The 23,528-nt window shown below is 38.0% G+C and overlaps 1 protein-coding gene and 1 long non-coding RNA gene across 3 annotated transcripts in view; both read left to right on the forward strand.

The window, feature by feature from the left end:
- LOC136256458 (putative cystathionine gamma-lyase 2) overlaps nt 1–16,843 on the forward strand; it is a 67,416-nt gene extending 50,573 nt beyond the window's left edge. The window contains exon 15 of the transcript XR_010701513.1: nt 16,834–16,843. The gene's annotated coding sequence lies outside the window, so the exon portion shown is untranslated. The remainder of the gene's footprint in view (nt 1–16,833) is intronic.
- Nucleotides 2,080–3,792, forward strand: LOC136256574 (uncharacterized). 2 transcript variants are annotated; one of them, XR_010701540.1, is made up of 7 exons: nt 2,080–2,183; nt 2,230–2,382; nt 2,433–2,727; nt 2,785–2,842; nt 3,148–3,260; nt 3,452–3,519; nt 3,573–3,792. It is a non-coding gene; the product is annotated as an uncharacterized lncRNA (long non-coding RNA). The 2 variants fall into 2 exon arrangements; XR_010701542.1 differs by lacking the exon at nt 3,148–3,260.
- Nucleotides 16,844–23,528: the final 6,685 nt, after the last annotated feature.

Consider the following 23,528-nt stretch of genomic DNA (forward strand, 5'->3'; position numbering starts at 1 on the left):
CTCCCTTTAATCTCAGTCCAATTTTTGTCTAGCACTTCAAAATCTAGTGCTAGGGGTGGTGGCAAGGGGTGCTGGTTACCCCGGGAAAAAAAGAAAAAAAAGAAATGATGGTTTTTTGTGCCTCTCTTCACAAAACTATATTACAGAATGATAATGACAAAACTGTCTGGTCATCATCGCATAGTGGCAACAGCTGAGAAGTTTTATGATATATTAGAGCGTGTGCACTCAACGGAAAATGGGCATGTAGGCTACAAGAAAACGCTTGCGGAGGTATGGGAATTGTGTATGCTGTCATATTATTAAAGTGTCACCAAGTTTTATGGTCACTGAGACTGCATAATATAGTGAAATTGGGGTGGTCCTATGTTTATATTAAAACCACGCTTAATTTAATTTTGTAACTAAACATGTGAGCCCATTCTTTGGAGTACTGAGTTGGAAATAATACTGAGATAATAAAAGAAATCATTATGTGCGTGCAATGCAGGCTTTTGCTGAGATGATCAACTAATGTTTTAGCCTATTGTGGAAGTAGTTTTGGGAATATAGTGCTACACAGTAGAAAATTGAGCAAAGAAATCAATTTGAACAGTGAATATACTGACTACAAGTGCTTATATTCACAGCCATAGCTTTAGAAGAGTTTGAAAATTTGGTTTGGATGTTGACCATAATATATTGGCATATATCTATCAGGGATATAACGAATTGGTTAAAATAGTAAAATAGTAATGGTTAATTCCAGATGAGTTAGCTAGCTGCATGGTGCTTGGTTTTTAGAAGTAGCACAACATCAACTTGTTTCTGATTGCACTAGTGTGTTAACTATTCTTGTTATGGCATAGCTATGTTATACACATTTGGCTATGACTGCTTTATTAGAGTGCCTTGATTTCAATACTTAAAGGTATAGGAGTGCAGTTCCCATTTTGTTTTCAACAGCAGCTGACTGCAATTAAAGGACATAATTGTGTGGCTCTGAAGTGTGGCATGTATGTGTTCTGATTGTTTAAGAGTGTGGTCCAGTCATGTCATTGTATCATTGAAGCTACATGTATTGTATCTGTCAGTAGTTTAAATGCCAAATAGTTGTTTGTCTTGTTCTTCTAAGGAAAGTGTCTATACAGAAATTTAACACCTTATTATTATGGTTTCCTTGCATGAAGGAGATGATCATGTAATATAACAGAAAACAGACACTTGTCAGAACCAGAAAGGTTTATCCGTGAGTTTGTTATTGTGGTGGCCATGTACTGCTTACTTTGGTTTGGCCTCTGACGTTGTGACAAGTCAGACAGACAGTCAGGCAGACAAAAAATGGGTTTTGACGATTTTTAAAAATACAGGATTGATGTTTGATACACTAAGACTATTCAAAACTCATTTTCATCTCACATTTGTATGGTTTTCAACTACAACATTCTGAGAGGCGCCATTTATTTTCTTTAGTATTTGATAGCAGTACCTATTTTACACTTTGCCCACTTTTGTTTGCATGTCTAATTATATTTCCCGGCATTCTTAAGTATGTGTATTTAACAAACTTGCCCACAATTATCATAATTTCTAATTGTGTTGCTATTGTAGGTCCAAAGAATGTATGAAGGTTTGCCAAGGGAGGCAGCTCAATATTTTTGTAGCACATGCCATATTTGCCAGCTGAAGCAGCCACAGAATTGTACTGCTCCTTTGAAGCCAATCATTTCATCAGGATTTTTAACATGTTGTCAGGTTTGTTGTGGGAGAGAGTATAATTTACATAGAGGATTATTCACTCTTGCTTATTTTAGATTGATTTGATAGATATGAGGCACATGCCAGATGATTCTTATTGCTACATTGCACATTACATGGACCACTGGTCAAAGTTTCACGTGCTATGGCCACTGATAAACAAGAGTGCCATTGAAGTAGCTAGTGGGCTTGTGCACAAGGTTTTCCCATATTTTGGGCTCCCAAAATATTGCAGTCAGATAATGGAAGGGAATTTGTTAATGAAGTTATTAGAGAGATATTGAAGTCGTGGCCAGGAGAAGTGAATGGTAGACCTCGCCATTCACAGTCACAAGGTTTAATTGAAAAGGGAAACCATCTTGTAGAAATGCAGTTGCAAGCATTTAAATGTGAGCACAAGGATTCCAACTGTGTATCTTGGACTGACTGGCTGCCATGTATTCAATGTAAGTACTAGTATGAGCCCAACTAATATATAATGTGCCCTTGCAGATAATTTAAATGTTCAAGTGTGTCGCACTTTAAAACAAAGCTGATATGAAGTGGTGTTTGGCCAGCCACCAAGGTTAGCCCCATTTGCTGAACTTCCTGAAGGAGTTGACCATTGTATAATGGAAGAGGATTTAACTGATCTTATCAAAGATGGTTAGTGGTTCAATAGTGATGTAAAAAAATCATGTGGCGCTTTCAACTAGATGATGTGTCACTGCTATTTGATGAATTACCACCAACTGTGTTTCCACCAACATCTAGTTCAAGGATGTCACCACAACAACTGAGTAGAAGTACATCACCACCATCTAGCTTAATGATGTCACCACGGCGACTAAGTAGAAGCTAATCACCCCCCATCTAGTTCAAGGATGTCACCACAGCGACCAAGTAGTAGTGCATCACCACCATCTAGCTCAAAGATGTCACCACAGCGACCAAGTAGAAGTGCATCACCACTATCTAGCTCAAGGATGTCACCACAGCAAGCATGTCAAAGTGTGCCACCACTGTTGCCTGACAAACCATTGTCAAATCAAATTGTATCTCCTATAGCATCTCCTACAGATGATACGTCATCACCACCTGATCACATGGAGTTGGAGTCTCAGAGGTACAAATCATTACTAATTTTGTGTAGACTGCTATAGCTTTTTTGACCAGTGAAACCTCCTAGTTATAACTACACAAGCCATGTATAAATACATTCTGTGAGATCAAGGTTTTTTCATATCAAGAAGTGAAAATGTTTAGTTTCAGTGAAAATCTTTGTCCTTATTGTGTGAGGCCTATATTTCTTTTATCAAGTTGTTTAAGCATGGAGGTTTTGTTATAACTGTAGTGTTTGGTGTTCTGTCTATGTGATTTCAGCAATGCCCTTATATATATGTTTATAGCAATATGTTATTATTCTGTTAGCAAAAACACAGTGAAAAATCATATGATCACCTCACTACTTGTGATCGCCATAAGGCAATTCGGGAGGCAGCAGACTTAGAGTACCAAAAGAATGCTGAAAGAATGAAATTGCAGTATTCAAAAGTTAAACATTGTTAAGTTAAACATTGTAGACAAAACTTATGTGCATGCATTGGTTTGACATCCAGGTCAATAGTATGGTGTTCACATGCATTTACGTAGTATAGTGCATCAATAGAAGTCAATGCCTTGTGATAATTATAATCCTGTGGAGAAAATATATATATATTTTTTGTTTATTTAGAACCATTGAATGACTATTGCCATTCCTGTGGAATGATTGGTTTGGTGGATGATGATACAACTCCCTTGGTAAGCTCTAGTTACATTAACGAATCTTGTATTTATGTGTGTGAACTCTGTAGGTCAGGTGCAATAGTTGCTCATGGGGGTACCACAGACAGTGCTTAAGAAGGCATGAAGTGACAATCTCACAGGACGAAAACAGTTTTAACTTTGTAGAGCCATGCTGTTCAAAGAATGGGCCTGTGTTTGTGTATAGCTAACTGCTGTATTGGAGCTAATTCCAAGTTAAAATTGTAACTTTGTCACAAGCTGAATTTGAATATTAAAGAATCAATTAGATCTATACTGAATATAAATATTGTGTTCTAGCTAGTACATCAGGGGCGTGGTGTTGGATGTGTGCTCCATGCAGGAACTTGATCAGACAGAATGCACCTTATCCAATCCAACTGCAGAGTACGCAAAGGAACCTTGGAGGGAGAGATAGTCAATACAGAGAAACTGGCGGAACCGTCTTGACCCATGTTTCTTGTAGTAAACATATAGCTATCAAGGGGCTTATTAAAGTTATATAAAAGAAAATGAAAAAATTGGATCACATTAGACCATTAGAATCATTAATAACCAGGCGTAAACACGATAATTATTGGTAGCATCATTTGCAATCCATGCCATCTACCAATCTGTGGGCAGACCAGTAAACTTCCCAATCTGTGGGGCTTATTACACCTCTCTGAAAGCGGCCATAATACGCACTTGATCAGCCAAGAACGTAACGGCGGTACACTGAATGGACCAGAATCCAAAGAGTTCATAAAATGCGCAGCTCTTACGGTAGTTCACAAATTGCGCAACAATTTATAAATTGTTGCGCATTTTATGAATTCACAAAATTCGCAGCGCAATTTATAAACTGCGCAAATTCACAGATTGCACCTAACACATTCACTCCGGACTTGCAGCTCCAAGGCTACATCAACCGTGAATTTCAGTGCATCGTTTTTATACCCCTCCTAGCTGAAATCGATGGTGGGTATCTATAAACAACATTTTGAAAACGTTTTTAGACTGCACTGAACTTAGAAAAAAACTGAAAAGTCTCGAGCGAAAAAAAGTGAACTACAGTGGGAATCGAACCTTCGACCACTTGATTTCAAGCCTCATGCACTACCGCTTCACTACTGTGACTATACTTGTATAATATTTACTAATTCTAGCTATAAAAGTCTAACACTCTTACCCTAACCCTACCTAGCAGATTATAAATGATTGCCTAACTCTTACCCTAACCCTAACCTAGCAGATTATAAATGATTGCCTAACTCTTACCCTAACCCTAATCTAGCAGATTATAAATGATTGCCTAACTCTTACCCTAACCCTAACCTAACAGATTATAAAGATTGCCTAACTCTTACCCTAACCCTAACCTAACTTTTACTACCCGATGTGACATTAAAGCTAGTCAGTTCTCTAACCTCGAGACGAAACAGGCTCAGGAAAGTGTTCCTTCACTACCATTCTAATCTATAGACTAAATAAAAGACTAACCAGTCGTATGAACATCCGTACTGTATTCCGTGAGGCATTTCATCATTACCTCGTGGCCAGGAAGACCAGACTAATCACGTGATATAGATTACGGGATAATTTACGGTATGCTAATGTGCTTTCCCTAATGGTTACTGTGTCTCAATTGTCCTCAGAGACATTGTGATTTGACAATTAATTCCCAGTGAATCCTGGTGCCAGAATCAGCTTGTCAGGTATCAGAGAAAACTTCCAATGTTTGAGTTGAATTCTGAACATTGTCATAATTTCTCAAGAGTTACACACCCCTCAACATCTTTTGGTGCATGGTGGAATGCTTTTAAACCACAGTTCAATAACTAAATAAGGGGTCAAAGCAGTAGTCCTAATGGCTTCAAAGATTTCCAGAATCAAAATACAGTATACTCTTGTTTATCTACTCTGGAATGCCCATGACTGTTCTATTAGAGTATTTTACTGTAAATGTACATGTATAGGCTGCAAAAATACAGTTTGTCTGAAAACATTTGTGTTCAAAATTTAGATAATTAACCTAGGGTTCTTTGTACCCTAATGGAACAGTCACCTCATTTACAAAATGTCATGATAATAATAGCGTTTTTGATTAACTGCAATTGCTTTTGCTTGCAGGAGTCTAGTCCAGACAGTGAAATCTATATGCATTTCTTTTATAGGACTTTTCAGAGGGAGTGCCCATTCTCTTTAAAACTGAGTTGCAGTCGTGATGGCCAAGTATTAGCTGTGTGGTCAGTGGTCAATGAACACAATCATGAAATTAGTGAGGTAATGTCATATAACACTTATACTGCGTCGTATTTGTAGAAAGTTACCTATATTAAGGTTTATACTTTTTCGCAAATATGTAAAGTAGCTTAACAACATTTTCATAGCACCCCTTGTTTTGATTAGACAGAATCAAACCTTAAAAGTGTCTTAAGAGCAGCCAAAATATTTCCAAGATTTGCTATAGAATTTTCTAATGATTGACAGTTCGTTCAGATTAATGTAAATCAACAACAGCTAGGACTATGGGTTTGATATTTTACTGTTAGATATCACTTTAGTGCCTGTTGGCATACTATTGTTAGTGTAATACAAATAATGCATACATCATGTGTCATAATGATAGCATAATAGTATCTTAAGTCATGGGTATAGCTTAAAATAAGGATCGAATGTCTACTAGGATATCTTCAGGTGTATGGTACAGATTTAGCAGATACAATTTTAGAGATGTTTGCCAAGATCTAATCTCATTTTTAGATGTGGTTGTGGGCCTAACACAAAGAAGAGTGAATTATTATCGAATCAATTTCCAATACCAGAATACATTTTATCATCAAGCGTGTGCTATATACTATATATTGAAGATGGTTTTGCATGTGTCTGAACAAATGGGTGTTAGTTTTTAAGCACCCACTCCTCATGTTATTTATCAACTATACACAGTGCACTTATATAAACATCCAGCATTGCATTGCACTATATTAGTCTGGGTTATATTTTCTACATTGTATTTGTTATGCTGCTTTAACTATAATTTTGCTTTTAGAACACATTTAGACACTATCCTAAGCAACGGAGAATGGAGGGACAACTGCTTGAAGAGACAGAGAACATGTTAAGTGTTAAAGGAAACAAAAAAATAGTTCAGCAATATATCGTTGAAAAGGCTGGCAAAGTTGTTACTCTGAAGGACTTGCAAAATATAAGTGACAGGATAAAGGACAAATCAGTTGTTGGTGTTAACACACTTGTTGATGAAATGAGAAAAATTGATGGTAAGAATTACAGGGATCATAAAGTAACAACCTTTTGCATAAAAGCCAGTGTTTCCCATACATTTGTGGTCTGTATCAAAAGTCACCTGTCTAATGCGTCTCTAATGCATACATTCGTTTTCAAAAAGAACTTAGAAAAGTAGGTACATGTCCACATTCAACCTTTGTGGTTGGCTGTTGGCACACACCTGATTTAATAATTGATCCACAAAATAAAACCAGATAATTGAACTGCATACATAGTTGAAGTGTTGCGACGATGTGCTGTTTTCTAGTATTTAAGTTATAGCCCTTTTATGTATGTATGTAGGTACGCATATGTACATAATGTACATATCACTATACATGTACTTTCAATATCTGTGTAGGTGCTATTGTTGAAGTGTCCAAGGATGATAATAATGTTCTTGCAAGTATATTTTTCCAAACTAAGTCTTGGCAAAACACATATGAACAGTTTCCGGAGCTGATTTTGATTGATGCAACTTATAAACTGAATAATCTGAATATGCCATTGTACATTATCATGGTTGTTGATGGCAATGGAGAAAGTGAAGTGGCTGGTAGTTAATGAGGACAAGGTTACAATTAGCCGTATGATGGATAGTTTTGTTAAGCACAGTGATACTTCTAAGGTGAGGTGCATAATGGCTGACAAAGACATGACAGAAAGAGACGTTATTACAGAAAAGATCCCAAGTGCAGCTTTGATGATATGTTTATTTCATATACTAAGAACGTTTCGTCGGGAGATCACCACTGAAAAATTGAACTTAAGTGCTGCTCAAAGAATCACAGTTTTAGAGGTCATCTCTAAACTTGTTTATGCCAGAGATGAGGATGAGTACTTTAAGTATTATCAACAACTAAAGGAAACCAAGCTTACAGCAGTGATTGAATATTTTGATACTAACTGGCATGACATTAGGGAGCAATGGGTAGAAGGGCTTAAACGGGAATCATGCCATTATTTGAACAGTACCAACAACAGGCTGGAATGCATAAATCAGAAGATTAAAAGTGTTGTTAGCAAGCATTCATCTGTTTTGAATTTCTTTCAAGATTTGATGAAATGCTTAAATTCACTGGCTTTGGAACGGGATCATCGCGCTGCTATGATTTTTAAGAAGACACCTGTGAATTTATTCCCTGGACATAATTCCCTTTCTGAGTATCGCGAGTTGTTAACACCTTATGCATTTTCATTTGTTGTAAAACAATTTGAATTATCCAAAAAAGTGGAGAGCACAGAAAGGTTAGATGGTGATACACGGACAATCATTATCCATTCCAAAGGGAAAATTTGAATACATCAGACCATCATTGTAACTGTGGATTTAATACAGCTATGGAGCTACCGTGTAGACACATTTTCTCATTTCGCAATTATGCTAAACTCGATGTTTTTGAGCCAACGCTGTGTGCTAAAAGATGGACTCGTAACTACTATAAGAGTAGTCATCGTGTCTTCATTTCTAATGCTCATAAGTTTGTTGATGTGAAGGTCTCTACTGTGGACAGTTTACCAACTAAAAAAGTCCTATCTCAGCATGATAAGTACTGGAAAGTTTTCACAATATCACAAAAACTGGCTAATTTGGCCTCCTACATTTCAACACGAGAATTTTCTTATGCTGTAGAGTGCTTGGAGAATATTGTAAAGGCTTGGGAACAAGGGAAAAGAGTGACTGTTCAAGTTGTTGATGCAAGCTCTGATGTAGTGGAACAAGATGACATTGTCTTAACCAACTCTGATGAATCGTTAACTAATTTTGCTGATCTGGAGGATTCAACTTCTGCTAGTTTCTCTGCTATTGCAACTGATGCCCCTTGTGACAATGGTTGGGACTCAGAGTCATCCCTAATGGATTATGACCATAGTTGTGTGAATGATACTTCAGTGGCAGACTGCAACATGATCAGTCACAATTACAGTAGTCTTCATTGTGTCAATAACCCCAATGATCACAGTCATGCAGAGAAGGATTCTAATGATCACAGTCATGTCAAGAAGGACTCCAGTAATCGTGTTGATGTCAAGAAGGATTCTGATAATCATGGTCATGTCAAGATGAACCCTGATGATCACAACCATGTCAAGAAGGAATCCAGTAACCGTCATCATGCCAAGAAGGACTCCAGTAATCATGTTGATGTCAAGAAGGACACTGATGATCATGGTCGAGTCAAGGTGAACCCTAATGATCATAGCCATGTCAAGAAGGAATCCAGTAACCATCGTCATGCCAAGAAGGACTCCAGTAATTGTGTTGATGTCAAGGAGGACTCTGATGATCATGTGACTGTAATCATCAGGGTTCATCTTGATATGACTGCTGAGGAGGATTCCAAGGATCACAGTCATGTCAAGAAAGACTCCAGTAATCGTGTTGATGTCAAGAAGGACTCTGATAGTCACGGTTGTGTCAAGATGAATCCAAATGATCACAGTCATGCTAAGAAGGAATCTGATAATCACACTTGTGTCAAGAAGGACTCTAGTTATCGTCTAGATGTTAAGAAGGATTCTGATGGTCACGGTCATGTCAAGATGAATCCCACTGATCATAGTCATGCTAAGAAGGATTTCAATGATCACAGTCAAGCTGAGAAGAGCTCTATTGATCACAGTCATGTCACAAAGGACTCCAGTAATTGTCATCATGTAGTCAAGAAGGAATCTGATGGTCACAGTCATGTCAATCCCAATGATCACAGTTGTGCCAAGAAAGACTCCAGTAGTTTTCGTCATGTCAAAAAGGACTCTGATGATCACGGTCGAGTCAAGATGAACCCCAATGATCTCAGTTGCACCAAGCATAACTCCAATAATCACAGTTGTATTAAGAACTCCGATGATCATTGCCATGTCAAGATGCATTCCAGTAATTGTGTTCACATCAGCAATGACTCTGATAATCCCAGTCACAAAAATGATTCAGCGGCTGCTGATTTTAACAGTGATCATAGTGATGTCAAAGAGGACTTACTGGCAGAAATCCATTGATCCTACTGACTGTCAAATTATCAGTGATGATGAAATTACGGATCTCAATTCAATAAAATTGCCACCAAAAATCAAAAAGAGAGGTAGACCTAAAGGTGCAGATTTAACAGTAATAGGATTGCCAAGAAAGAAAAAGTGCACCATGAAACCAATAACATTTTAAAAGAAACCTTGTCTGGAACGGGATAAACAAATACTTAGCTGGATGTTACCTGATGAACTGGTAAAGAAAGCTCTTTCAGGTTAAAAGATAGGACAAAAAGAAATTATTAGCGATGCTCAACTTTCTCTAAGTCTGCTTGATGAAAATGTCAACTGGGTGTCATGATCAGTTCAGCAATTTTTACAAAAGCAGCTTGGGTAAAGGTAGCAGACATGATAGCTGAGTTAGAGAAGAATCCTCAGTGGAAATGTGGAGTTTGTCACAAAGACATATCATTGACACCATCAATTGTATGTGAATCTTGCCTGGTGTGGTACCATATTAAATGTTCTGGCTTAAATGTTGCCCCAAAAAAGGCAGAGTGGTTTTGTCGGTTATGCTATGCTACTTGTTCTACTGATGTATTGAGAAACAATGAAAGTAATGGAATTAAGGTAAAATTCTGCATTTGGCATAATAGTAGCCTTGTATATGTTAAATTGGGCTTGTATATAATGATGTTTTTCTTTGTTTATTGTAGGATGTTACATCAGTATCACAAAATGGGCAACACAAAGGGAATTCAACAAAGCAGACTAGGCGACGGAAAAGAAAAATGCTCCAGGGTCCTTCTTATAGACATGATGTGGTTCAAAGATTTAAACATTTGGTTAATGACATTAAAGCTGGTGAGAAGCTTGGAGATGATCACATTAATGCCATCAATCAGCTACTGTATGATAAATTCAAAGATTTCTAGGGCTTGTCCACACCTTTACTGGGTCTAAAACTATCATTTCCAAAGTTTGACTGGTTGGCAGGATTTGCAGGATTCGCCTATTTTCAAATTTTACACATGGGTGAAGACCACTGGATTACAATTAAAATGAATTCAGACCATGAAGTGGACGTATATGATAGTGTTTTTTTGGAGCCAAGTTACAATACATTAAAGCAGATTGCTTCCATCGCTCAATGCAAAACGTCCACTATAGAGTTAAACTTAGAAAGGGTACAAGTGCAACGAAATAGTACTGATTGTGGTGTATATGCAATCGCCTTTTTAACTGATTTGTGTCATGGAAAAGACCCAGCATCTTGTCAGTATGCTGCATGGGATTGTAGAATTACATAATCATCTTATAAGTTGTCTAGAGAATGGTCAATTGTCACCATTTCCATCAACAGTCACTGCAAAGAAAAAGCCGTTAGTCAAACAGCTTAATGTGTACTGTTGCTGCAGGCTACCACGTGCAATAGAACATGTAAAACATCCACCTGCTGAGGAAGCTACAACAATGATTAAGTGCTACATTTGTGACAATTTATACCATTACTCTTGTGTTGGCATCACTTTGAAAGAGGCAAAGAGAATGAATACTATTAGGCCACTCCAATTGGTAATTATGTTTCTGGTCAACCGCCCGCATCCTTTTTTGGAGAATGTTAAATTTCAGAAATACACGAGATACATGGGTAAAATGCCCGCATCAGCTTTTTGAAAAACCTGGATTTCAGAAACAAATAGCTATTGGGCTGTAACAAGTATGCTAAATCTAACCATAATTTGTATTTTATCAGTGAAAACCTGCAATAAATGGACATAGTGCATATAGTACAGATCGATATACTCTAATAGAACAGTTAGTAAATCACAAAAAGTACTCTAATTGAGCAGTCACTTCATTGTTGCTTTGTTGCTGAATTCCTCCCGCCCGCACCTAGGACTCATTTTCAAAGGACCAGAAACATAATTACCAATTGGAGTGGCCTTAGAGAAATGTGGTTTTGTGACTATAAGGGATGCGAGGATGCATTTGGTGATGTTTTTGACTCAGACTGACTCCTATTGATTTACTTAATCTGCAACTTTACAGTGTGTATTATTTTGTAAATCTACGTATTAGTTTTACCGTATCAGTTTATAAACTCTTATGACTAACTGATTAGCTATGAACTTCTGCGTGACTGCAAGTTGGGTAGGTGTGTCGTCTTTAAGACTCAGAGACATGCTTGCACGTCGTACAACGATGCGGCTATTTAAGTACACAACCCGTACAGGGAGTGGTGCATAGCAGAGAGAACGGGTGTCCTTGGACTGTAACGCCAAACATATGAAGAAGTTTTGCTCAAAAACGGAACTTTCATGCCAGCTGCCATGACTAATTAGGGGATTTGTCCAATCAAGATCAAAGCAATTAAGCAACTGTAATTGATTCAACTTGCTATATTTCATTGATTAAAGGCTTTATTGTTGCTGATTTTTCATTATATAGGTTTTGGGACATCTCTACTACACTGAGCGTCAAAGATTAGCTATCCTTCCATAGTGCCAGTTCATGACAGATGTATTGGTGTACTAGAACTTTTGCACACATACAGTGTTTCATTAATAAAATTGTTTTAAAGTACTGGATTATTTCTGGGAAGTTATTTATAGTTAAAGCTTGGCTGTGCGTTGCTTGTCAAACCTAACTCGACGAATTCCGTGCCAAAACACAGCTTTAATCTCGCTCAGAATCGCCCACATATTTTACCTCCGACTTTGGCATCGTTTTGACGAAACATAGTTTACGCTGGAAGTGCTCACTATGGCTTGTTAGAAACGCTCAAGAATAGGCTACAAGAATCTAGCAGCGAATCCTGAAAAATCCAAACATGTCACGAGATATGATCGAATCTATAAGTATAGTGAAAATGCCCCATAGGAAATGTATTGAAACCAATTGTGTTCCTGTATTGTCGAAATGACGAGCGGGTTTTTCGTGTACCGAGCTTCATTTAGTATCATTCTGTTCACCATGAATTGCTCTTTCTCATGCTACTTGGGAATCTGAAATACATATTTGGAGTGAAAAGATACGTGAGTATAAAGTGTCTGTACAATAGAATTTATCCACTTTATAATGAACAAATCGGTGCGGCTGGAGCAAAAACGTAGCAAATTTCCGCAAACTTCTTGATATGATCGGTCCGGCCGGACCAATTTTGGTCGACTAAATTTGGTCCGGCCGGACCACTTATAGCCGAGGGGTCCGTAACGCAGTACTTAGATTTGAGATTTGAGAAATCTTAAGAAAGATTCAAGATTTCGACTGAGATTTGAAAAGATTTTAAGATTTCAGTTAAGATTTGAAATACTTTTAAATACTATGTTGTAGTGCTGTGGAGCCGTGTTCTGTGCCTAGTATGAGTCGAGGTACGAGTCTACTGAAGAGGCTACTCTTTAGCTATTGCAATACTGCATACTACCAGCAATAGAGCTTAGTATATGTGGCTAATTTGCCTAGTTAAATTGGCGGCTTTGCCCGCTGACACGTAGAAAGTTAGCCTATAGCTAATGGAACTGCTCCCAATGCATCTATACAGTTACCTCACATAGTAAGTAATCATGACTAAGAGCTAGCTCTCCTTGTAGTGATCTCAGTAGTGATAAGAAAATGCCTACATCTTGAGTTGTACATACTTCATTTGTACTGAGCAACCAAGATAGTGACATAGCAAACTACTTCAGTGCTGGTCACTGTAGCTAAAGCATTCAGTCAAATCAAATAGCCCTGCATGCGCACATAAGCTCAGTAAATCTCACACTAGAGTTGGCAAAGCTTAATTATACTATTATTAACTACTACTTTGCCCTAGATTTTCATGCCGCACATGTATAGCTGTATTATAGTACTGTATGCATCAAATAATATGTCTAAAATCATCTGTTTTGCCATGTCCATGCAAGTTGAGTACATTTTAGCTATATCATTATTTAGACATCTCTTGCAACTGCTGACAGTTGGACTGCATAATTGTCTCGATAATTGTGTACAGGAATTTCAGCATATCAATGGTGTAGTTGACTTCAGCAAATGTGGAATAATATGATATCAAAGATACCACACAATTAGATTTTACACATAGATTTCACACTTATATATAATATAACTTATAGTGCAACTGTCATTGAGACTGTCTACCTGAGTTAGCAAAGTGATATGGACATTGACCCATTGAGATATAAATTATTAGCTAGCATGCTTGTTAAAGTTTGTGCATGTATTGTAAATTGTATGTATATACATACGTACATAAACTCAGCTAAGCGAAGGTATCAGATGCGTTCATGCATTTCAAGGTATCAGATGGTATCAGATGCATTCATGCATTCAGCGCAAGTATATCAACTTCCAAACTGGTAGTGGATAGTTCCTGAGGTTGCTGCTCCATCTCCTGTTATCTTTCACTAAACAATAATAGATGAGATAGTATTTTAATCTGCTCAAATCTGTTCAGCTAAGAGTGTGATATCATTTGGACACATTACTTGCTGGCATGGTATAGAGTTAAGCTTACACATTACATAGTGCATGTTGCTACATAGCTAATTATAATTGGACTAAGCTTTCATACCTGAGCTTAATGTTGTGGGATGCTGGCACAAGATACCAGTGCAGGAATATTCAAAAGCATGCAAATTCTTTGTAACCAAAACCTTAAGATTTCAGAGACTCCAGCCAACCGTGTTGTGACTTGATCCACAGCCACATACAATCAAGACATGTGTCTATGGTTATGGAGCCATAGCAGGGATTATTAGTCTTCTCTGTATTCTTCTTGCCAGCATGTCTCTGACTCCCTATACTGACAAAGGCTTTCAGTAGCCTTCACGGCTGAGGTCCCATATGAGTGGGATAACAAATTAAACTACATAGCAAATATCACTACTCGTATCACTAAAAGCAGGGGTCCCACATGTGTAGCTAAACTTTTCATTTGCTGCATGAATGTTGGCTAGTCTATATCGAGGTCTATACTATATCTAGAATATAGAGATTGAGATGTGTTGATTGTAATTACTGCATGATGATTTTCAAGAATGTGAATATTGACGAGACGTGCTAGCTACTCCTGATTTAGCTAAAGAGCTCACTAAAGAGATGTAGCTGTTAGCTATTGGAGTTTTATCTTGGCTATTATGTCAGGAGCAATATGAATCCGTACATACACCATGCTCACTCTTTTCACAGGTGTGAATTCAGTATGTAGACTCACCTAACAAAGATCCGAGTCAGGGTCACTAACTAGCTTGTCCCAACGAGTTCGTCAAGTAGCTAAAGGCGTTGCGAAGAAGAAACAACCTCGGGAACAACTGGCTATATCTCTGGCAATATACGTAGACTGCAAGAACCCAATAATCGCACAGTACACGTGGACGAACAGGCCTAGGTGCAAGACAGCCGCAAGAATACGTGTTAACAAGCAAGAGCTTGAGTAAAATATCCAAATGTTTACTGAAATTTACTAACAAGAAGATTAAGATTTGATTGTGGTAGTCTCAGATTCAAAGATTTCAGAGAGATTTTAAAGATTGTCACGAAGATTAGGAAGATTTTAAAGATTCCATGGATTTTAATGGATTTTGCAGATTTCACAGAGATTCAGAGATTTGAGAAGATTCTTGTAGATTGCATGGGGATTCCAAGAGATTTGAATCTCGGATAAGTTAGATTTAAAGCGTGGCGGACCCCTCGCTTATAGCTTCCAAAACTGGTCCGGCCCGACCGATTTTTCCGTGACAGGACTCGCACGATCACATTTGGTGCCGTATCCATTAGCTATACTTCCCGAATGCACGTATATACACACCCCGAAGATGTACACCATATAGTAAAGGATCTATATGCACACACATGCAAACTGCATCTGCATTCTCTTAGTAACCGTGCGAATAGCTCTGAGCGAGATTCTGTACTATTTGCACGGTCACGTACGAATAGCTCTATGCTAATCGTACGTGACCGTGCGAATAGCAACTGCCATAAAGAAAACGACAAGCATTATTTAGAGTAAAAAGTGAGGTAACTTGTCCAATTTCTTATAGCAACAGTGAAAATGCCCTGGGAAGTGAGGTTCAAAGGTGTTGACACAGGTGTGTAGTGCTAATCTTCACCGTTAGCAAGTGAGTTGCAGAAGTTGGACTTCATTGTGAGTGTAGTCTCGCGTGGCCAGACCGCTTTTTTCCGTGTATTGGGTGGGGAAAAAAGGGTCTGGTGCAACTCCAATAGCTGTTCACTTCTGAGCCGTCCCCAGACGCTGGGGACGCTAATTGAATAGCTAACATTGGTCACAAAGGAGGTGCCATGACGTCAGTAAAACAGTGAAGTATTCCTACACTCCTGCTCCGGTTGTGAGTCTTGTTATACGATGAGGATGAACTTTCAACACGCTATAAAAGAGACATCAGAGCAAATTAAGATTCGTTTAAAGGATAAACAGATCCCGAGTTTACTCACTGACGTCATCGGCTCCTCCTTTGCGGCCAATGTTATTCAATTAGCGTCCCCAGTGTCTGGGGACGGCTCAGAAGTAAACAGCTATTCAGTGGAGTTGCACCAGACCCTTTTTTCCCCACCCAATACACGGAAAAAAGCGGTCTGGCCACGCGAGACTATTGTGAGTGTTGCAGCTATATAATGCGCCTATCATCAATGTAATTAATGCCCGACTACCACTGATATGGGCTGAGGGTGGGGAAAAGTCGGGGATGGTGGAGGAATTGATCGCTAAATTTCCCCGACATAGTGGAGATTTGTCTTCACTAAAGAAATTCATCGTCAGTACTTCCCCATGCAGTAGGTGGGGAATTGTAATTTTCAGTGATGCAAATCCCCACCTCAGCCTGTATCAGTGGTAGTTGGGGATTACATTGATAGGTGCATAACTCGGTGTTTAATCGTAGTGATGCTGGGTTAGCGAAGAGGTATGATGATAAAAAAATGTGCCGTGTGTGCAAAATTACTGGCAATTTTTGTAGGGAAAAAGAAATTCGATGTCGACAGCAACTAACCTATCATATGGTAATAAAAGTGGGTAGTTTGAGGACTAAAACTGGCCATTCACATGAATAATAAACTTGGGCACGAAATAAGACTACTCCAAATATATTCTGTTTCCCTGTCTAGTCTGGTGCCACCCACCCCGGCCCCTTTGCAGAAAAAGTAAGGGTCTGGTAAAATACACTAAATCATTTCAAAATGAATTCAATTAGACAGCGCATGTAATGCTTATTACGTCAAATGATTGCACTTCAATTTGAACAAGAGCATTGTGTTGTCAAGGCGATTTCTGTGTGAAAGTCATTGGCATGCATTAATTGGCTACCGCCGAATCTGGGTGGTAGAAATGATTTAGTATTTGTATTTCACCAGACCCTTACTTTTTGCGAAGGGGTGGGCGGTGCCAGACTATTCCCTGTCCTGGATTCAGGCATATTTGCAGGCAGGCGAGTGGATGGTGCATTTCCTTTACAAGATTGACAGCTATTCAAGCCGAGATTCCAACCATTATTTTCCTGGCACAACCACAAAAAAGCTGCATAAAAGCATATGCATCTTCCTTTTTTAAGTTGCAAAAAATAGCACAAGTGTTACCCACTGAGTAAAACCTGGCCATTTTCACACATTCCTCGAATTCAATCTTATTGATTCTCTGTTATCTATAGTAGTAAAGGACTGGATAGCCAAAGTTCCAATGTTTTATGATGAATAGTCTTCAAGTTATAGTGCCATACAGTTGTAACAGGAATAAACTTGATTTGTGCAGCAACAATACAGCAAGTAAATTACAGGAGCTTCTTTAATCAATCATAACTCATGACTGAAACAAGCTATGAAGATGGGGGTTGATTCAGTCTGTTCACAATGAACTGGCTCATCGATCAAGGTATAATGTTTTCCCTGTACACCTCTATGGACAAAGACGAAGGCAATTAAATGATGATGGTAAACTTTATTTCTACCGCATCATATATAAGTAAGTGCCCATAACTCAATGTACCATACGTCATACAAACATGAAACAAAGATTTTCTTACTCCCAATGAACAGGAGAATCTGGTAGTGTATAGGTTTTATGGATTTGAGCTTTGTTTCAGTACACACCAAAGCGATTGAAACGTGCATAAATTTTTTATGAAGCATGCGTACTTTTACCCAGTTTATCTCTACATTTTTTAAAACAAAATTTTGCGAAAATAGCTAGTTTTTGCTCAGCGGGTCACAAATGTGAATTGTGTCAACTTGACAGCACATTGACACATGAGCTGACACTAGTTTGGCTGAGCTGACACTAGAGAGCTGACACTAGCTTGGCTGCAGCTTGTATACAGTATGGAAGAATAATACATATATATATATATATATATATTATAGTGCCACACCTTCTTGTTAAACCTATCTATACCATATAGAGGGAGCTTGGTTTTACCTTGGTGTTTCTTTTTACAGAGAGTTTACTATTGGTACCTGTACATCCACACTGCATGAAGTTCAGCTTTCATTTATTGAGGATACAATCTTGCATGCTTCTACTAGTAATGCAGAACTGTTGATTGATAAGTGACATAGCCAAGTAAGCTCTATAGACTTTAGTTGTTAATGGGATGAGAGTTCCATAGAAAATTCACTGAATACAAAAACTAACAAGCAAAAGGCCAAAATGTTATCTCAAAAACTTCCATGTTCTTGTTGTTGTCTGTGCTACAGTATATGACATAGCTAGATTACTGCACGTCCTTGTTTGTTTGTGTCAACATCCATTCCACAATGAAGTTAATGGCATAGATTGCTTCTTAAATTGATTGTTATGAAACATTTGGTAGATTTCGTACCATGCATGTGCCTTCTGTTTAGTTCACACATCTCTTGCTTGGTTTTAATGAAGAGGCATTAAGAGTTGTATATAATGGGAGTGGTAGACAGCATTGTGAAATAGAGCTGAAACAAGTATTTGATTCACTTAGATGTTCACTTGTTTGTGCTAGTATTTAAATACCTTAGTAATGATTCGAATGGTGATAATTGTACTTCACTGGACATGGTGAAGTTGTTTCACCATTCTACTTGTATTTCTGTTTATTATCATTATATTTCCAGTTATTCTTAAAGTGAGTAGTACCATATAGCCTAAATATTTCGAGGGGGAAAATTTTCACTGATTTAGTGGTTTTGGAGGTTATCAGCAAAGATTTTATCTGGACCTCCATATAGTCTAATGCATTTTGGGAGTGTTTGCAAATCTATGAAAATTTTTAGCAACATTGCTCAACCTCGAAATATTAAATGTTTAGGCTATATGGTAATAGAAGCAATAACTTGGTATTTTAACAAATCAAATCACATTAATAACTGTTTGTGAAATATTTGCTCATGGTATTGCATATGTTCAAACTATACGGTTTCATGGTTGTATACAATCACTGGACTGGACTAGTGGAATGAACTGGTGGACTGGATTACTGGACTCGGGTTTTTTCTTTTCCTTTTTTAAATATTTGAGTAACTGGTTGAAGCTATTATTTCATGAATGTAGAATATGCTAGTCTCATGTAGTTAGACCATTCTCCTTCACTAAAAAGTAAGCAGTGTGGCCGTGCAAGATTTGTCAACTTCGCTCAGCTGTAGCTATGCATCGCATGCATAGGATAGCAAGACAAGTTAACTGTTACATCTTAACTACATACTACTATACTACATAAACATGTACTGTAAAATTGATACCCCATGATAAGAGTTACAATGTAGATATAACTTGTTCCCTGGTACCAATGACCATACACAATAAGACATTGAGATTGGGAGAATGGGTTGGAGCACTGTAGCCTTGAGACTTGACCCTTAATTTGTCACGTGAGATCACACGACTCTCCAAGATTGGGTCATGGTAAATGTGTACCCCAACATCTGTTGATAAGGTTCTGGTGGTGCATTTGGTCAGTGTTGGGAAAGTTACTTTGTAATATATTACATATTACTCTAGTCTTTACTTTTGGGCCATGTAATAAGTTACAGTTACATATTACTCCAAATGAAAAGTAACTTAATATATTACATTTACTTTTGCTCTAACCACGCACCTGTCTACACCTGGCTTGCGTGTTAGTTACTGAGCTAGCATATAGTAAACACTCCTGTAAATATAACTACTGGCTTCTTGCACCTGTGTAGAGATGTTCATTATTAGTTTACCACTTCAGCCATATCTAAATATTGCTGGCAAATCACGTGACCAGTTGTCTGAGGTGTGAACTAATTTTATTATAGGGGATCGGGACAGTAGATTATTGCAGCTACTAAGCTGTTGAGTAACACTAATTGGTTAGTAATGGACCTGGTAATGTGTTATGAATACCGTTAGTCCGTTACACGTAGCTAACGAACTGTGATAGTAATGTGTTACATAATAACACGTTACTTTCGTTACTAATATAATGAACAATGGGTTCCTTGAAAGTAAAACTAGACTATGTGAATAGTAGCGCGTTATATTACTTGAAATCACAAAATGTAATAACTATTACGTAACACGTTTTCCCCAACACTGATTTGGTGGTATGCCAACTTACCCACACCAGATTCCCTATATGGTCCCTCCTAGCTGATATGCTACAGCACAATCCATGTCGCACCAACTAGCCATAGTTTAGTATTATGAGTTAGTGGAAAGAAAGAGATGGGGAGGGACCTTTGGGTGGGATAAAACTTATCCAGCACTGCAAACAATTAGTGATACTGCTGCTAATGCTGCCCTGCTATAGCATAGAATGATCTGGAACAGGCTAGCTGCTACATATGGTACCACCTCAAACCTGTTGTTGATACCTTCTAATGCATACCATAGTGCATAGTGATCAAGCTAACCCTATTGTTAGTTGTTTACTGACACTTTGCCCACATAGTGTTTAACCTTAGTCCCATAGACTATTGTTGCTATGGCCACCTTCAAGTTAACACTGTTTAACCTTCGATTAAACTTATTATGCTGAGAGAGACAAATATTTAATTTGACTGTAAAATTCTTTCTTTTATTCAAATGTAGTGGTGTAGCTGACAATTGCTATTCAAGGTTAGCAAATGATATACCTGCTCAACTAAGTTGTTATGTTAATTGCACACATTCTTATGATGAACAGGCAATGCTAATTATGCAGGTGGAGACCTGCATATTTTACTTCTAATATGGCAGTAGCTACAACCAGTTGAATATTTACTTTAAAAAAAAGAAAAACCTAAGTCCACCAGTCCAGTCCTTGATTAGTCCATGCTGTCCAGTGATTGTATATAACCAGGAGCTTATGAGCCACGGAAGTCAGCAGCTCATAAGCTCCTGATTTCATCTGAAATGCTGTCAGAAAGGCCCACAAATTTAACTCTGCCCATGACACTAGTGTCACAGGTTTTATCAGCACATTCTTGTACAAATATGTATCTAATCCAAAACAGCCAAGCTGTAAAAAAAGTGTGCGGCCCTCAGAAAGGCTATGGTGAAAAAAGATGTGAAATCCAAGGTGGCGGCCAAGAAATGGCTGTGATGGTAGGTTAATGGTAAAAATTTTAATAATGACAATTCAGGTAAATTTTGTGAAGCGGCACAAAAATTCACCTGAATTGTCGTTATTAAAATTTTTACCATTAACCTACCATCACAGCCATTTCTTGGCCGCCACCTTGGATTTCACATCTTTTTTCACCATAGCCTTTCTGAGGGCCGCACACTTTTTTTACAGCTTGGCTGTTTTGGATTAGATTTCAGTATTTGTATACCCCAAAGCCGGCCTATGGCCAGCTTTGGGACTTTTTAACCTATGTTTTTTTTCTTTACTACAGGAAGAAGAAAAGATGAAGTAGATGTACTTTAAATATTTTATCAGTAAATGTACAAATTATATATATAATAATACATATGTGACCGGATTTGCGAAAAGGGGCCTTCCACACACATCCAATTTGCCAACTTTGACAATTGATAACTTCAGATTGGAAAGAGCTATTGCCTTGAAATTTCGGCAGTGGTGATTTCATTGCAGCTGAACTCTCTACATTGTGGTTTCTTTGTAGCTGAACTCTCTACAAGGTAATTTCTTCTAGCTGATCTCTCTACAGGGAGATTTGTTTGTAGCTGAACTATCTACAAGGTAACTTCTTCTAGCTGATCTCTCTACAGGGTGATTTGTTTGTAGCTGAATTCTGTACAGGTGATTTGTTTGCAGCTGAGCTCTTTACAGAATGGTTTCTTTGTAGCTGAACTCTCTAAAAGGTAACTTCTTCTAACTGATCTTTCTACAGGGCAATTTGTTTGTGTCTCTACATGGTGGTTTCTTTGTAGCTGAACTCTCTACAACATAATTTCTTCTAGCTGATCTCTCTACAGGGAGATTTGTTTGTAGCTGAATTATCTACAAGGTAACTTCTTCTAGCTGATCTCTCTACAGGGTGATTTGTTCGTAGCTGAATTCTGTACAGGTGATTTGTTTGCAGCTGAGCTCTTTACTAAATGGTTTCTTTGTAGCTGAACTCTCTACAAGGTAACTTCTTCTAACTGATTTTTCTACAGGGCAATTTGTTTGTGGCAGAATTTTATACAGGGTGATTTCTTTGCAGCTGAACTCTCTACATGGTGATTTCTTTGTAGCTGAACTCTCTACAAGGTAACTTCTTCTAGCTGATCTCTCTACAGGGTGATTTGTTTGTAGCTGAACAATCTACAAGGTAACTTCTTCTAGCTGATCTCTCTACAGGGTGGTTTCTTTGTAGCTGAACTCTCTACAAGGTAACTTCTTCTAGCTGATCTCTCTACAGGGTGATTTGTTTGTAGCTGAACGATCTACAAGGTAACTTCTTCTAGCTGATCTCTCTACAGGGTGGTTTCTTTGTAGCTGAACTCTCTAAAAGGTAACTTCTTCTAACTGATCTTTCTACAGGGCAATTTTTTTGTGGCAGAATTTTATGCAGGGTGATTTCTTTGCAGCTGAACTGGTGGTTTCTTTGTAGCTGAACTCTCTACAAAGTAATTTCTTCTAGCTGATCTCTCTACAGGGTGATTTGTTTGTAGCTGAATTCTGTACAGGTGATTTGTTTGCAGCTGAGCTCTTTACAGAATGATTTCGTTGTAGCTGAACTCTCTAAAAGGTAACTTCTTCTAACTGATCTTTCTACAGGGCAATTTGTTTGTGGCTGCATTTTCTACAGGGTGATTTCTTTGCAGCTGAACTCTCTACATGGTGGTTTCTTTGTAGAACTCTCTACAAAGTAATTTTTTCTACCTGATCTCTCTTCAGGGAGATCTGTTTGTAGCTGAAATATCTACAAGGTAACTTCTTCAAACTGATCTTTCTACAGGGCAATTTGTTTGTGGCAGAATTTTATACAGGGTGATTTCTTTGCAGCTGAACTCTCTACATGGTGGTTTCTTTGTAGCTGAACTCTCTACAAAGTAATTTCTTCTAGCTGATCTCTCTACAGGGTGATTTGTTTGTAGCTGAATTCTGTACAGGTGATTTGTTTGCAGCTGAGCTCTAAACAGAATGGTTTCTTTGTATCTGAACTCTCTACAAGGTAACTTCTTCTAACTGATCTTTCTACAGGGCAATTTGTTTGTGGCTGAATTTTCTACAGGGTGATTTCTTTGTAGCTGAACTCTCTACTTGGTGGTTTCTTTGTAGCTGAACTATGTACAAGGTAATTTCTTCTAGCTGACCTCTCTACAGGGTGATTTGTTTGTAGCTGAATTCTGTACAGGTGATTTGTTTGCAGCTGAGTTCTAAACA

This window comes from Dysidea avara, chromosome 5 (genome assembly GCF_963678975.1).
Source record: "Dysidea avara chromosome 5, odDysAvar1.4, whole genome shotgun sequence".
NCBI lineage: Eukaryota > Metazoa > Porifera > Demospongiae > Dictyoceratida > Dysideidae > Dysidea > Dysidea avara.